We start from the raw sequence: 17,290 nt of genomic DNA on the forward strand, positions 1-17,290 counted from the left end.
ACACACAATGGATGGCAAGGGCTTTCTCCTGTGTATCCGTCCTCTACTAGCACCCAGACTTCTAGCACCCAGGAAGACTCGGGGAAGTCCCAGGAAGAGCAGTGAGAGCCCCAGAAGTGTATCCAGAGGATTGAGCGAACCCAGACTGAGGGCAGGAAGAACAGAGAGGCCCCACCCCATCACATCCTATCCCAGCCATCTGCTGTGGGCTTTGAAGACCAGCCTCCCACACACACACACCCCACACCCCACACACCCACCTCTGGGTAGAAAAAAAAAAAAGTAAGGAGGTGAAACCAATAAACCAAATGGCCCAAGCAGCTTTTAAAATGCCAGGCCACCTCATGGCCTCACCGTGGACCAGGCTTTATTAGTCCATCCTGTCTCTCTGTCCACAGCACCTACTCTGCCATGGCCGCAGCAGCCTGATCTACAGGGGAAGGAATTGATATGGTAAGCCTCTTTGGGCTAATGGCTTAGCAGAGGCCCCTGGCAAAGTGATGCTAAGTTAACAGTATTCCCTTCTAGTTCAGGCAGACCCACCAGAGCCTCAACAGCAGTCTGGCTTTGTGGAAGCTATCATACATGACTGAGGTCACTGCCAGATTGGAACCAAGTCCCCAAGACCTTAGCTCATGTGTTCTCTGCTGTATAGTCTCCAAACCTGGCATGCCCATTAATATATGCACAACCAGAAAAGAATTCATGAGTGAACAGGCATACCCATATGCTGGGGCATTGAGATGGAAGGCACTCGGGCATGCCTGAGCTCCAGGGAACATCTGACACTCCTCTGAGGGGATCCCAATCTCAGAGGAAACATCCATGCCTACACAAGCCTGTTCGGAGAGGGAGGTACAGCAGTGTCCTCTGGAACTGCAGCTAAGAGGGTCGTGACCCCTCTCCTCAGGAAGCCTCGTCTGAGGGAGACAGGCCCCGACATTAGGAGACCCAGGCTGGATGCATGGAGCAGAGGCTGGAGACTCATCGTTCTACAGACAGTAAGTAAGACAAGCCTGGGGGATGGACTGGTCATCTCTGCCCTTCGCCCATCAAATGAGCTCTAGATGGGGCTCCTGAGTCTCCCAGGATGAGCATCCTCAGCCCCAGGGCCTCGCCAGGGAGTGCCAGGCAGAGCACCAGCTGTCACTCAGCACAGCTGCTCCCCAGGGAACATTTTACAACTTCACCTATTCTGTGTCGCCTGCTTGATGGAGCGTCCACAGCCATTTCAGGACTATATTTCATTGTCACATTTATTTGCAAGGGGTGTCAGTAAGGCCCCGGAAGTCAGCTGCCCTGCTGCTCCTTGCCTTTTGTTTCACACACAGGCATGCACACCCAAGAACCCACATTCAGACACACCTCAGCACACGTGGAGGACACCCAGAAACACACAACCATGCACATGTCACGGCACACAAACCTGTGACCCATGTTTTGGGGTCATCATATTGCTAACTCCAGGGGCACTGTCCATATTACTGTTACATACTTGTCATTTATAAGCAAAGCAAAGTGCACAGTGTTCCGCATTCACACAGGCATCTACACACACACACACACACACACACACACACACACACACACTCAACAGCAAGGTTAGATTACATACACTTACAGAGCCTGAGTCCTCAAGAAGCCAGGATGATGGAGACCCACTGTCCCAGCCCCTTGGGGCCCCTAAAGATCAAGAATAGGTATGTTGAGAAGAATAGGGTCCCCTCAAAAGCCCCAACTATCCCCTACCACACACACACACACACACACACACACACACACACACACACACCAGCAAGAGCCTCTTCAGCTGCCGAGCTGAAGCTGAACCATTAGCACTAATTACCACACTTGTTGGGAAAGGAGTTTAATTAACTGTCTGCTGGGGCTCTATGGGGAACCAAGGCCCTGGGCCTCTCCCTGCTCTCCTTCATGTAGCTTTTTGGGGTATGGGGGAAGGGTCTCTGGTGATTCGGGTCTGGACATACACATCTATACTGACACATGTCATACACATTCAGATATGCACAGCATGTTTACAGACGTGCATGGAAGCAGCCCCACATCCCCGTGATTGTGTGCTTTAAAACAGAGGAGCAATGACAGGTGTAGACAGACAGCTGGGCAGATAGGTGATTGATAGATGGGCTTAAAGAAAAAAATAGGTGATAAATAGATGATAGGTAGATGGATAGATAGGTAGGTAGGCAGGTAGATAGATAGACAAACAGACAGACAGACAGACAGACAGGATAGCTAGATAACCAGTCAGTAGGTAGATAGGTAGGTAGGTAGATGTGAGAGGATAGATGTGGCTGGTGGGTGAATGAACAATCACAATGTTTTATAGGACACATCAACTGTGTACTCCTCCCAGCCCCAAACAGGGACATGGTTAGAATCATTCCCATCCTCCCCCATGTGCATATTCTCTCTCCCCTCCCTCCCTGGCTCCCTCCTTTTTTTTTTTTTTTTTTTTTTTTTTTTTTTTTTTTTTTTTTAAGGAAAACTTGACAAAGCAGCGGTTGATGAATGAGCCCTGAAATTCAGCTGTAGATCTGGGTGGTTCCATCCCCCTACTCTGTGAACTTGGATGTATGTGTGCCTTCAGCTCTCTGGGACTCCTTTCTCATCCTGCAGATGCAGGTGCTGCTGCCTTGATAACCTGTTGACTTAAAGATAAGGACAGTGGAACGTGGAATGCATAGAAGAGCTCGGACATTGAAGCCCCCACGCCCCTCGGCTGTTACCACCAAGGTGGGTACTGCTTCTTCTGGGGGAAAACCCGGAGGTCCTGGGTATATCTAGGAAAGCTGTCCCCTAGGAAAGAGGTAGATCCGCCTCCCCTCCTAGAACCACCCTGTCTTTCCAGGACATACACTTGTTCTGGAGATAAGTTCTTGAGCAGAGACCAAGGCTGAGAGGGAGGACCCCTGAGTGTGCCTAGGGGCCCCACAATCTTGCAGCCAAGGAGGGCTGGCCAGGCACCAAGCTGGGGTTGAAGCAGGGAGAGCTACTCTCCTGAGACCCTGGGCCCCCAGCCCCAAACAATGATATATATTTTCAATTTTCTCAAAGATTATATATTTTTTTCCTCCAGACGTTCATCTTTTGCTTTTTGACCAGTATAAACTGAAAAATAATAGAATCCAGATGGGAAAGCGATACTCATTCGTCCTGAACAGTGCCAGAGTGAGCCCCAGCTCCAGGGTGGGTAGCTGCAGTTGAAGCTGGATGGGGGGATGGGAGCACAGGACACTGAAGCCCCCTGTGGCTTCCTCACAGCCTGGTGGCATGGGAGGAGCCTGGTCAAAGCCAAAGCACAGAGTCTTACCTTCCAATGTGACCTTGACAGACACACTCCCCTCTTGGAGGGCTTGCCCGGAAAATGGGGAGACTCACTCCACAAAGTGGATGATAGATAGTTAAGCTGGAACAGAGCTGCAGGTGGGAAGGCCTAGTGGGCGTGACCCCACCCACGAGAAGCAGCACTTCTAACCTAAAGGGCTGGCTCCTCCATCTAGCCTCAGCCCTGGGCTAACCAAAGAGCTTCGTGATTGCTTTGGTAGAGTCAACCGAACTCAGCAAGCCTCCTTGATCCCACAGACACACCCAGGACACTCAGATTCCAGCACCAGAACCCTGCCTGCCTTAGGAAGACTTCTAGGGAACCACCTGGATTTCAAAAGACCCTGGAAGAAAGGGAACACAGGTTCTCAGCACCCTCTTTTAGAACCCACTCCTTTGGGAAGTACTTCCAAATGTCTGACTCAACTCCACTTGCTGGTAATGTAGTTGCATACTTTTTTAAAAAAATTTAATGATGTGCATGTGTGTCTCAGGGTGGGTTTGTGCCTGTGAGTGCAGTACCCATGAAGGCCAGTGGTTTCGGATTCTCCTGGAGCCTGTTAGAGAGGCAGCTGAGAGTTGCCTGATGTGGGTGCCGGGAACCAGACTCGGATCCTCTGTAAGAGCAGCTTGTGCCCTGAACCACTGAGTATATCTCCAGCCCCTGTAGTTGCTTACTGTCATTGGTACCCTGTAGATCAAAGCCTTCTAGAGGATCTGGAGTGACAGCTTGGTCAACCAAGTGCTTGTCCTCGGGGCACGATTCCCAAACCCATCTAAAACAGCCAGGCCGGGACAGTGACACACACTTATAATCCCACGGCCGAGGGAAGCCGAAAGACAGGTGAATGCGGCCAGCGAGAAGGTTTCCAGAGTAAAGGCTCCTACTGCCAAGCCTGGTGATCCAAGTTCAGTCTCCCAGATTCACTCCACGGCAGAGGAAGAGTACTGCAAGCTGGCCTCTGAACTCTATGTGTGTCATGTTACACACACACACACACACACACACACACACACAAATAAATATAATGATTTTTTTAAGAAGACAGGCAAATCCTTGGACATCACTGGCCACCAGTCTAACCTAATCAATTAGTCCCAGATTCCAAAGACCCTCAAAAGACAAGGTGAACAGCACCTAATGACACACATGCATTCAAACACACAAGAAAACACAAGCACACACATATACAACATCCTGTAAAGCATGACTGTCATTTTCCAGAGAACAAAAATCCTTCCCAGTGTTCCTTGCATGGAGGGAAAGTTTTTGCCCAATAAGTAAAAGGATGTTGGCGTCTGGGGTCCGAGTACCAGTGCTGTCACTTCCAGACTATGTGACCTTGGGCAGCTTACCTAACCTCTTCTGAGCCCTGAGCCCTCCGGAGCTCAGAACCCAGCCTTGCCTGCCTCTAGGGCTGCTGTGTGGAGACAAAAGCCCTAATTAAACAAGGTAACAGATGCGAAGGGTGCCTGGACCCTCGGGACTGCACAGCAGCTCTGCTCTTCTCCATACTCCGGCTCCAGCCTCCCTGCCAAGGGTTAGACTTTATCTGCCAGGACCAGGAGAAGGATGGTCTGGAGGGGAAAGCAGAGTAATTGGTGGTAATCCCGCAGCCGCTTGTAGCCTCACTCCCGCTGCGGGGACGCTGAGGCCTCATCATCCGTCATTAGCCAGAGCTCTTCTGGCCGCTCAATTGCAGAACATGATTTTAATAACCCTGGCAGGAGGGGATCATTCTTCTTTTGTCACTTAACCCTGATTCTGTTGAAGAGAGACAGGGACGTGAAAGAGAGGAAGACAGGCTGACGGAGTGGCGGAGACAGGCATAGTAAAAGGGGCGTAGAGGTGGAGTTGGGAGGGCCAGGCACAGAGGAGGGAGAGCCCTGAAGCAGGAAGATGACGGTGGGGCTTGAGAAAAGCAGAGCAAGGAAGAGGCAGGGTGGGAAGCAGAGGCCAAGACAGGCTCCAACCTCAGGGGGTAGGGATGGGCATGGGGCCCAGTCCGCTCCCTCGTCCTGACCCTCCCTTGCGGGAGGCCGGCCCCATCTGGCACGGTCACTTCTGACACAGGCGGACAATGTACTCTAATGCCAAAATTAAGTGGGAAGAGGGAAAGAGTCTTAGCCTGAAGATCTCTGGTCTCAGAGCAGCAAACTGTCTAGGATGTGGCTATGGCCCAGGCAGGGAGTAAAAACAAAGCTAGGTGTACACTTGTCCCAGACCTCACAAGATTTTACCCTGACTTTGGCATCCTGTCTCATGCCGTGGGTCCCTATTTCATATGGTTGTGTGACAGACAGGGGATCTGACTACTGTGTCCACTGACGAGCACAATACATAGAAACAGCTGGGGACTGAAATGCCCCGACCACAGAAAACAGCCCAGGCAGTTCACTGAGTGGTTTCTCAGGACGTCAAGGAGCTGAGACAAATGGCACACTGTGAACTTGGGCCTTCAGTAATATCCCTCCCCACTAGATAACAGGAAGAGGGTCATCAACTGGCAACCCACCCCAGACTGCAGCAGACCAGCCAGCAAGCGTGAGCAGACCTGTGCTCTGAGGCCTGCAAATCTGGGGCCGCAGCACCACCTGCTGGCCACCAAAGGAGAGCGCCAAGAGACCAGTTTGGAAGGGGAGAGAGGAGCTGTTTCATCACTCAAAAAAGACCTATTCGGAGACCTCCCAGAGAAAGGCATCAGATTAGGACCCAGGATGCTCTCTCTGTTTCAGTAGCCACCAAAATCTCCTTTAAACACAAGGCACAGTAATGCAAAATGATCATCTCCCTTCGATTCAACTCTCAGATGTTTTATGTAGGTCTTGTTTTATGTAGGTCTTGGAAAGAAAGGGACCGCCCAGGTCTTGGCATAAGGGAGCCCCTATCCCAGACTGAGTGGTTAGAAGCATGGTGGAAAATGAAGGGTGGTGTGAGGTGTGCAGCCAGGACCAGGCAAACATCCCTGCAGATGAGGGAGCCTGAGTGCTGATGGGGTACAGGTATGAGGACCTCAACATGACTGTCATAAACATGATGAGCCTCAGCTCCACCAAGGGCCAAGCCCATGGCCAGAGTTATTCTCAGGTCTGCAGATGACTATAAATTTCATTGTCTCCCTGACCCTAGGGTTTTCCCCATCTGTGCAATGGGTATGATAGGTTGAGGGCTGTGCCTTGGGCTCAAGGCTTGTAGCCTACCATGCTGCCTTTGATTTTTGCTTGCTCATAGTCAGGAGGAAGCTAGGCTCCCCTGAGAACTGCCATAATTCCTCTTTCCCAGGAATGGCAGAGCAGCCCAGCAGTGAGCACAGAACCTGGGCAGGGAATGGAGAAGGGCAGGGAAAGTGTGTGGCATCCTTTAGAACCTCCAGTCAGGAAGCTGGGGCTTATGGCCTCTGGAAGAATGGGTTCTGGCTTCTGGAATGACTGTGACCAAGAAACATGAAGGAAGTTATCCCGGGATCTGGGAGCACTATCAAGAGCAGTCTGAAGGCAGGCATTTGGCCAACTGTGACCTTTGTCCTTGAGCTCCCAATACCAGCAGGACCTCACTATCACAGACTGGGCCCCAACATGCCAAGGACAAACCATGGGCTTCTTCCTTGAGTAGGGCTCCACTGAGGTCTCCACTACACACTGATTTGAAACTATGGCAGCCTGAAAAACAGGCATAAGGCAGCTCCACAACCCATTGGCTCTCCCATTGAGCCTGCCCTCTCCATGCCTCTCCTGATATGCCTCTGAACCAGAGTGTTTTGCAACAGGGGGTTCCCTCAGAAAGTTGCCATGGTGCGTGGCTGGGGAGACAGCTCAGTTGGGGAGGTAGTTGCAATCTTGAGAACCCAAGTCCAACCCCTACAGAGGACCTTAGTTCAAGCCCCAGAATCCACATTTTTAAAAAAAAAATATGTAAATACATTGAACGACTCTAATGATTTTGGAAATATTGGTTTTGTGTCCCTGGAATGCATCCATATTTTTCCACTGGGAATTGTACCTTGAATCACAAGGAACAGCATTCAGAAGCTATGTTCCAGAGGCAGCCAAGTACTTCCTGTCGGCAGCCACACTTGGTAGTGTAAGAGTCTCCCAGGTGGTGCTGGTTTTGAAGGCATAAAGGGGTCACGGAAAGCAGCTGAGGTTTGGCACTGTGTGGCAGGGCCAGAGTCCTTGAAGGGTCCTAGGAGAGGCTACTGGAGAAAGTACATTACAGTTGCAGCGGAAGACGCCCAGCATTTTGGATATGCCAGTGTCATTGGAACAACCACCAAGGACAGCAACAGACATGGAGTGGAGCCAGACAGAGGAGGTGCATTGTGTGTGCAGCACCAGAGAGAAGAGCCTGAGAAGTGACCCAAGCCCTTTGGAGGATCCCTGAAGATGGTAAGTGGATCCCAGACATTAGCTACGGAGTTATTTACACAGTTGGAGTTTGGTTTTGCTTTGATTTCATTGTGACTGTGCCCTGGTTCTTCCCTCTTGAAGTAAGAAAGCATTTCTTTTTTCTTTTACAGGAGCCCAGAGTTGAGAGGCTTTGAATTTGAAAAGATTTTGGATTTTTAAAGAGACTGAATATTTTTAAAGGACTGAACTTTTAATGTGTTTGAATTTGTAAAGACTGGAAGACCATTAAAGTTATTTATGTTTTTAATGTGAGATCTTGGGAATGAATAAGAAAGGAAAGGTTGTGACCTAATAGTAACATGTTTATGTGTCAAGCCGACAAGGGGTCAGTTGTGCTGGCTTGTCTTATGTCAACTTGACACAAGGTAGAGTCACTGGAGAAGAGGGAGCCTCAACTGAGAAAATGCCATCATACAATTGGGCTGTAGGCATTTTCTTAATTAATGATTGGTGTGTGAGGGTCTGGCTCATTGTGGGTAGTGCTATCCCTGGGCAGATGATCCTGGATTCTACAAAAAATAAATAAATAAATAATAAAAATAAATTTTTAAAAAGGCAAGCTGAGCAAGAGTAATGGGGAGCAAGCCAGCCCCTCCATGACTTTTGCATCTGCTCCTGCCTCCAGGTTCCTACCGTGTCCTGATTTCCTTCAATGAGGGACTACAATGTGTAAGTATAAGTCAAATAAACCCTTTCCTCCCCAATTTGTTTTTCGTCATGGTGTTTCATTGCAGCAATAGTAACCCTAACTAAGACAGAAATTGGTACCAGCATAGTGAGGTATTACTGTGACAGACCTGACTATGTTTTGGGAAAAATTGTGTAAGGACTTAGGAACTTTGGGATAGAAAAGCCATTGAGTGTTGAAAGCTCAGTGGGGAGTTCTGTAGGAGTAGTACAGATGATGGAGACCAGGCTTGTGACATTTCAGAGGGAAGCAAAGACTTTACTTGGCCTTTTGAATTAAGAATCTATGGTTCTGGTTAGTTAGGGCTGAAAAATCAGCTATAATTAACAAGATACCCAAACCACTAAAGTGAAACCTTCGCTTTTCTGGGATAATGGATGTTGGTCAGCAGGGGCTGAAGAAATCAGCTACGATTAAGAAGAGACCAGCATGATCCAGATGAAATCTTCTGGGAAGTGTTTCCTCAGGGTCAGCACACAGGCTGTGGTCTAGGTAATCCAGCAATGGCTGCCTGTGAACAAAAGGTCCAAGAATCCAGGAGTCATTCAGTCCACAGGACTGGATGTCTCAACTGTCAACTGGTCTTTAGTATATGCCAGAATACTGAAGAAGTAGGCTCTAATGCCAGTAAAGGAATGGACTTTACTAGTGAGAGAGAGAGAGAGAGAGAGAGAGAGAGAGAGAGAGAGAGAATCTTTCTTCTTCCATGTCCTTTATGTAGGCTGCCAGCAAAAGACACCCAGATTAGAATTGGGTCTTCCCACTTCAAAAAATTTAATTAAAGAAAAATCCCTCACAGTCATTTGCGTTTTAGTTAATTCCAGATACAGTCAAGTTGACAACCAAGAACAGCCTTCTCAGCTGGAGAGATGGCTCATTGGTTAAAAGCATGTACTATTCTTCCAGAAAATCCAAGTTCAACTTCAAGCTCCCATGTCAGACAGATCACAACTGCCTGTTACTCCGGTTGAAGGTGATCTGATGCTTCTGACCTCCATAGGCACCTGCACTCATACACACACACACACACACACACACACACACACACACACACACTTTAAAATAAAGATAAATTTAAATTTAAAATAGCAACCAAGTGCAGTGATATGCTGGAGAGGTAGAGACAAGCTGATCCCTCCCTGGGCTCACTAGTCTAGGCTTGCTAGCCAATCAGTGAGCTCTAGGCAAAAAAACAAAAACAAAAACAAACAAACAAACAAAAAACCTAGGATGGACAGCTCCCAAGGAATGAGATCTAAGGTTCTCCTTTGGCCTCTTTCATCTTCATGTACACACACACACACACACACACACACACACACACACACACAGTACTTTCATGGTGTATGGTCAATAGTCTTACCCTTGGATACTAGGGATCATGACTATTTCTTCCTCCCATGATACACAATCTGTGTCCCCTGGTCACAACCAGTTGATGTCTGTCTTGTTTGGGTTTCTGTTGCTATGAAAAGACATCATGACCACAGCAACTCTTATAAAGAAAACATTTGGGGTTGGGGATTTAGCTCAGTAGTAGAGCGCTTGCTAGGTCCTCAGCTCTGGAAAAAAAAAGAAAAAAGAAAAGAAAACATTTAATTTGGATGGCTTATTTATAGTTCAGAAGTTCAGTCCATTATCATCATAATGGGGAGCATGACGGTGTGAAGGCAGACGTGATGCTGGAGAAGTAGCTGAGAGTTCTACATCTTGCAGACAACAGAAATCAACTGAGACACTGGGCTGAATCCTGAGCATAGGTAACTTCAAAGCCTGCCCCCACAGTGATACACTTCCTTCATTAAGGCTACCAACTCCAAGAAACCACACCTTCTAATAGTGCCAATCCCTATGAGATTTTGGGGGCCAAATACATTCAAACTACCACAATGCCCAAGTGTTGTTAATTCTCTCTTTGAAATCTCAAGACCCTGCATATCTGGCTATCATATCTCTCTCTATCACAATTTTTGAAACAGAGTCTCATGTAGCCCAAGGTGGCCTTGAACTCACTATGTAGTCAAGGGTGACCTTGAACCCTGATCCTCCTTCCCATCTCCCAAGTGTTGGTACTACAGGCCTGCACCTGTTTCTCTCATCCTTGTGAGCCTGGCTGCCTTCCAAAAGAAACACCCCCTCCAGCACCATGGACAACTTTAGGTCTTTCTGAAGTCCCCCCTCTCTATGACCCACCAGAACCCAGTGGTTCTGGTACAGTTTAAGTTCCCTAGAGGACCACATGTTTCTAGTGTGTAAGGACTTTGCAAAGCGGGGTGATTATTCCCTGCCAGGGAACAGAAAATCCCAAGAAGGCACTTGGGACCTGAGATGGGTGTTTTTCTGAGGGAAAATAAGCCAGAGCCATACTTAATCTGGCTCCCACCTGGGTAGCGCCTCTGATGGCCATTATGTCCACATCTTACTGCCAACCCTTGCTTGTCAGCGCCCCAGTGGGGCTGACACAGCCTCGAAACCCTGGATGCCTGCCTCCTCCCTGGTCTTTCTTGCCCACAGGTACTGATGGCGTCCAGCAGTTCCTTGAGTCTGTCTCACTGCCCCTCCCCTGTTGGCTTCTCAGCTTGTCAGTTTCCAGGGAAGCCAATCCCCTGCATGAATTCCCTTTGTTAACTTATTCTGGTTTGCGTTTCCCTGCAGGCTCTTCCTTCTGTGGGGCTGAGCCACACAGAACCCTGACTCACTTCTCTCTCACAAAAGTTCTTGGGGGATAAGATTGTCAGAAGAGCCCACCCTCTCCCTCCCATCATACAGACACACTTACTTTCATGTGCACACACACACACACACACACACAGGTACGTACTCCTTAGTACCAAGAAGCCCAGACTTAGAAACAAGCAGGGTCTTAGCCCCTCTGTGGAAAGGGATATATTTTCATTTAGTCCTAAACACACACACACACACACACACACACACACACACACACACACACACACACACACACAATGCTGTCCCACCAGATACCATAAGTGAAAGCCCAGCTCCCTGACTCCCTTCATGGATGCTGCCTGCTTCTCCCATCAGACTGAGAGGAGCAAGGAGAACTTGCACAGTCTCTTAGCAGGGTTCTGTTCTCCGCTGAAACACCCACGAGGTAATCACTGCCCCCAAAAGAGGGCTGCTCCAACAGGCCTGGCTCGCTTCTTCTGGCCATCCTGCCTGGGCTGGAAGGAGTGGATGTTTTCCTTTGTGTGTGTGTGTGTGTGTGCCAAAGACCTCCTTTGAGGGGTTTCAGGTCCCAAAGAGGATGTGTGGAGTTGGGGGAGTGGGGAGCGTTTAATTGAAAAAAAGAATACACTCTAATACTCTATAGTTGCTCATACAGTTGAACGGGAGAAAAGGTGGCTTGGGAGCTGGAGTGTGCGGTTCTGGTTTCTCTGTATTTATTAACTGAACTCTGGCCCTTAATGGCCTCAGGCTCTGGATCTGAATTTTAGGCATTTCATCCTTGGGATCAGGTGCGTCTAGTAAGTCTCTAACTTTTCTCTCCTTGGTGTAATTAGGCACAATGGAATTCCTGGTTCTAAGAAAGCAGGGATTCTTTTTCCGAAGAATTAGAGAGGCTACCATTGTACACATTTTCATCCTTTACCAAAGCCCACACAAAATTTCCCACAGGGAATGGCATAAATAGGGAGAATCATTAAAAATGAAAGTTAAAATATGCTGGAGAAGTGCGGTCTGCAATGTCGAAATGCTGGAACTTTGTCAAGCAGCCATGGTTGCCGTGCGGGCCATGCTATTTCTGTTTCTTTTTTATTTTGTTTTGCTTTTTTCTTTTTCGAGGCAGCGTTTCTTTGTGTAGCCCTGGCTGTCCTGGAACTCACTCTATAGGCCAGGCTGGCCTTGAACTCAAAGACTCTCCTGCCTCCCAAGTGCTGGAACTAAAGGTGAGTGCCACCACACCTGGCTTTTTTAATTTATTCATTGTGTGTGTGCTTGTCAGCATGTATGGGGGGGGGGGCAATCACACCATGATACACATGTGCAGCTCTAACTGGCCCTCCTTGTCAGCTTTTTGGCTTGCTGCTCTTTCCTCAGTCTAGGGTCTGCCACTTCCGGGAGTGAGCTCTCTCTTCCAAGCTCCCCTCTGTGGGAAATTCTACCCAGAGGGCTGACAATGTGGCCCTGTTCCTCAAGCAAGGGACCTCTGTGAGAGTAGCACTATCAAGCTGACCACCGAGAGCGGGCACGTAGGCCTCCATTCTCTTTCTCTCTGTGATGTGACTAAGCTGACATTCCTGTATGATGACAGACCACAACTTGGAATCCCAGACTCAAATAAACCCTTTCTCCCATAAATTGCTTTTTGTCGGAGTATTTATCGCAGCAATAGAATTCTATGAAACTGGAACAAACCACCTGCTGCCCTTCCGTACTTACTGTTAGGTAAGGGCAAAGCCCGGTGACCGACTGCGGCTTGTCACCTCCCAGACACCCTCCCTCTGAAGAGACCCATTCACCCTGGGAGTCACTGCACAAGCCTGTGGCCAAGCCCAGTGGCTACAGCCTCGTCCCTGAACCTCTGCTTTCTTTCTTTCTTTTTTTTCTCTCAGTTCCGTGTAGCCCGTTCTGACCTCCAATTCACTTACTGTGTAGCCGAGGATGGCCTTGAACGTCCAAGCTGACTGCCTCTGCCTCCTGAGAACTGGAACTATAAGCTTTCAGCACCATACCCAGCATTCCGGACCTCTGCTAACATGTCTAAAGACCCCAAAATTTACAGGATGTAAGTCTAAACCAGTGGTACTCAACCTGTGGGTCTTGACCCCCACAGAAGTAGCATACCAGATAATTTACATTATGATTCATAACAGTAGCAAATTTACAGTTATGAAGTAGCAACAAAAATAATTTTATGATTGGGGGTCACCACAATATGAGGAACTGTATTAAAGGTTCATGGCAATAGGAACATTGAGACCCTCTGGTCTGAAATTACCTATACCCCAGGCTGTAAGTGAAATACCCCTGTAAATGAAGCCACTGAGACCCCCACCACTGTGGTTCTGGTCCCACCCGAGTGGAACCCACACTTCCTACATGCAACAGTCCCTGTTTCTTCAGTAATTGGTCTCCCTAGAGCACATCCCCAGCAGTCCCTACTTCCCCCTCACATACTCATAACTCAGCCATTGGCAGTGTGGCTGTAGGGGAGGTCAGTGGCCATCTCTAGTGCCAGGTTTGGGCTGTCAGCACACCTGAGTCAGGGAGTGTTCAATACCAGCCGGCCCTATTTAGGCTGGATCCTGAAGCCTGAATAATCAGGCCACACACCTTGGCCACTCTCTGGAACATAGTTAAGAAGCAATCTGGGCTGTAACTTGGTACCTGACTCTTCCATGCTCTTTGTTACGTCCTAGGCTATGTTGATTAAATGACTTGATATCATCAGGGCAGTGGTGGCACGTGCTTTTAATCCCAGCACGCAGGAGGCAGATGCAAGCAGATTTCTGCATTCAAGGCCAGCCTGGTCTACAGAGCAAGTTCCAGGACAGTCAAGAATACACAAAAAAAAAACCCTGTCTTGAAAAACAAAAAATGGGGTTGGGGATTTAGCTCAGTGGTAGAGCACTTGCCTAGCAAGCGCAAGGCCCTGGGTTCGATCCTCAGCTCAAAAAAAAAAAAAGTGAAAAACAAAAAACAATAAACAAACAAAACAAAGCAAAACAAAACAAAACAAAAAAGGACATGATGTGAAGCTTGCTGCCAGCCTCCAAAACTTACAAAAGTCTGACACTTTGTCCCTAGGATTGCTCTGAGACTGTTCTGAGAAGGTGTGTCCTCATTAGGGTTGCTATTGCAAAACACGGTGACCAAGAAGCAAGCTGGGGAGGAAAGGGTTTTTGGCTCACACTTCTCCATCACTGTCCATCACTGAAGGAAGTCAAGGACAGGAACTCAAACAGGGCAGTATCCTGGAGGCAGGAGCTAATGCAAAGGTCATAGAGGGGTGCTGCTTACTGGCTTGCTCCCCGTGACTTGTTCAACCTGCCTTTTTTGTTTGTTTTTTTTTTTGGTTTTGGGGTTTTGGGTTTTGGGTTTTTTGAGACAGTGTTTCTCTGTGTAGCCGTGGCTGTCCTGGAACTCACTTTGTAGACCAGGTTGGCCTCCAACTCACAGAGATCCACCTGCCTCTGCCTCAGGAGTGCTGGGATCAAAGGCATGTGCAACCACGCTCAGCTTCGGCCTGCTTTCTGGTAGAACCCAGGACCACCAACCCAGGGATGACATCACCCACCATGGGCTAGGCCCTCTCCCATTGATCACTAATTGAGAAAATACCTTACAGCTGGATCTCACGGAGGTATTTTCTCAAATGAGGCTCCTTCTTCTTGATGTTTCTAGCTTGTGTCAAGTTGAGACAGAACCAACCAGTACAAAGTGTCTCTGGCTTTTCCCCATCATCTTCTCATGACAGCTGTCTTTCTTTCTCCCTCTGTTTTTCTCACTTAAAAAAAAAAAAAAAAAAAGATGTGCTGGGCGGTGGTGGTGCACGCCTTTAATCCCAGCACTTGGGAGACAGAGGCAGGTGGATCTCTGTGAGTTCGAGGCTAGCCTAGGCTACCAAGTGAGTTCCAGGAAAGGCGCAAAGCTACACAGGGAAACCCTGTCTCGAAAAACCAAAAAAAAAAAAAAAAAATGTATTTGTATTCTTTTTTTTTATTTATATGTATGTGTTTGCCTATGTGAGTGAGAGCCACATGTGTACAGGTACCCACAGAGGCCAGAAGAGGGCACTGGATCCCCTGGAGCTGGATTACAGATAGTTGTAAGGCACCTGAACTGAGTGATAGGAATCGAACCCAGGCCCTCTGCAAGAGCAATGCATGCTCTTAGCCTCTGAGCCATTTCTCCAGCCTTTATTCTCACCCTTAAAGCTTCTCTCCTGGTTTTAAAAGGAAGCCTCTCCTTCCCTTTAAGGTCCCATTGTGAGGCAGGCAGTGGTGGCACAGGCCTTTAATCCCAGCACTTGAGAGACAGAGGCAGGTGGATCTCAGTGAGTTTGAGGCCAGCCTGGTCTACAGAGTGAGATCCAGGACAGCCAAGACTGTTACACAGAGAAACCCTGGCGGGAGTGGGGGGTGGGGACCTCCCATTGCGCTTGATTCTTCACACAGTGGTAGCATTTTCTGGCTGAAGCTCTTCCTCCACCTTGAGGTTAGATCATGGCCTCGAGGCCCTTTCTACAGTAAGCCTTTCCTGAAGGGAATTGTGTGTCAGCTTCCTTGTCCCAGACAGACCACTGCTGCTTTATTGCCCTTTCTGTTATTGTATTTAACAGGGAGCAGCTGGATGCCTGTTACCTGTCCCCATCCTGGAGCATGATAGCCTTGCTGCATCCCGGCCTCTTACCCTTCAGCATTCCCTGGGCAGAACCTGCCCCACCCATAGCTCTCCGGAATGCCAGCCTCATCAAGCTAGCCTCTAGGCACAGAAGGCTGGGGCACTACAAATGCTGTCCTGGCAGTGGGATCCACAGGTTACACTTGGGTTAGGAGAGGGTAGGGACAATTCCACCTCTCACTAGAACTGCTGGTGGATGGTAGTACAGGACCAAAGTAACGCGTGAGACTTTATAGGAAATGCATCGGGCTGTTGGCTCCACAAACCTGCCCAGGACTCTGTGATGTGATGTCAAGAAAAGCAAATGTCAAACTGCCCTCATCAATGCAGCCCCTATAAAATGTGCGCTTGTAAAGTTTGACATTTTTCAGAGGGGTCCAGTAAAGATACATCAGAAATATCACTCCTCCAACTCCCCTCCCCTCCACTTCCTCTCATCCAGACCCAATGGTGTTTAGCTTCCCAGATCAGACAAGATCATCAAAGTTCAGGGTGGCTTAATGCAGAGCCTCCCTTATGCCCTCCTCTCCTTAACTCCCCTCCTATGGCCTGAGTGCGGATCAGCGGTTCTTCACTACCTGTCCCTTCCATGCCTGGTCCAGTGCTTGTTCTTTGCCTTCCCTCATGGTACCCTTCCTCTTGAAGGAGATTTTCACTTTATAAGGTCAAACTTAACTGCTCTGTCTCCTCAATGGCCCTCGAGTGTTCAGCCTTGTTCAGAAAGGATGTCTCTGTCCCTAAAGACATTTTTCAGGAAGTGTCACTCAGGGTGCTGAGAACTCTGCCTAGAGCAGGAAGGCCACCAAGACATGTGCATGGGGTACTGCCCTAGAACTTTCTGGAGGCTGCTGGAACCTCTCATGGAGCAGAGAGGATGTTGATGTCTTTTTTTTTTTTTTTTTGGAGACAGGGTTTTACTCCATAGCCCTGGCTGGCCTGGAACTCACTATGTAGACCAAGTTGGGCTTGAATTCATAAAGAACTGCCTGCCTCTGCCTCCCAAGTGCTGGGATTAAAGGCATGTGCTAATGCCTTTAATGATTTGTTTGCTGAAGCAAAATGGATGGATGCTTTTAATCTTTTTTTCTTTTTTCTTTTCTATGGGAAACAGAAGGGTTCTGAGCTCTGGGGTTATTTCTGGGCCCTTGGTTTTCCCAGCAAGCTCAGGGTCTCTAGTCCTTCTGTGTTCCGTGCCCGGCCCACACTCCCCACCCCACCTCCCACTGCCCTCCTTGCTCAGGTCCGCATAGCCCTTTTTCTTCTGTCCTGTGTCCCTTCCAGGAACTCCCAGCAAGGACTTCTGTTATTTTGTTTCTCGCATGTCACCTGTTGGAAAATGTCTGCTTTCTCAGTACCAGGGCCTCCCCCCAGGCACGCCCAGCAGCTTGCTTCACTTCTCCAAGCAGACCTTACCCTGGTCCTCTAGCCTGAGCAGCACTGCAGCTGGTCTTCTGGACCCCCGTCCGTCATCAGGCTCTTGAG

The sequence above is a fragment of the Onychomys torridus genome, chromosome 2 (assembly GCF_903995425.1).
Source record: "Onychomys torridus chromosome 2, mOncTor1.1, whole genome shotgun sequence".
Classification (NCBI taxonomy): Eukaryota; Metazoa; Chordata; class Mammalia; order Rodentia; family Cricetidae; genus Onychomys; species Onychomys torridus.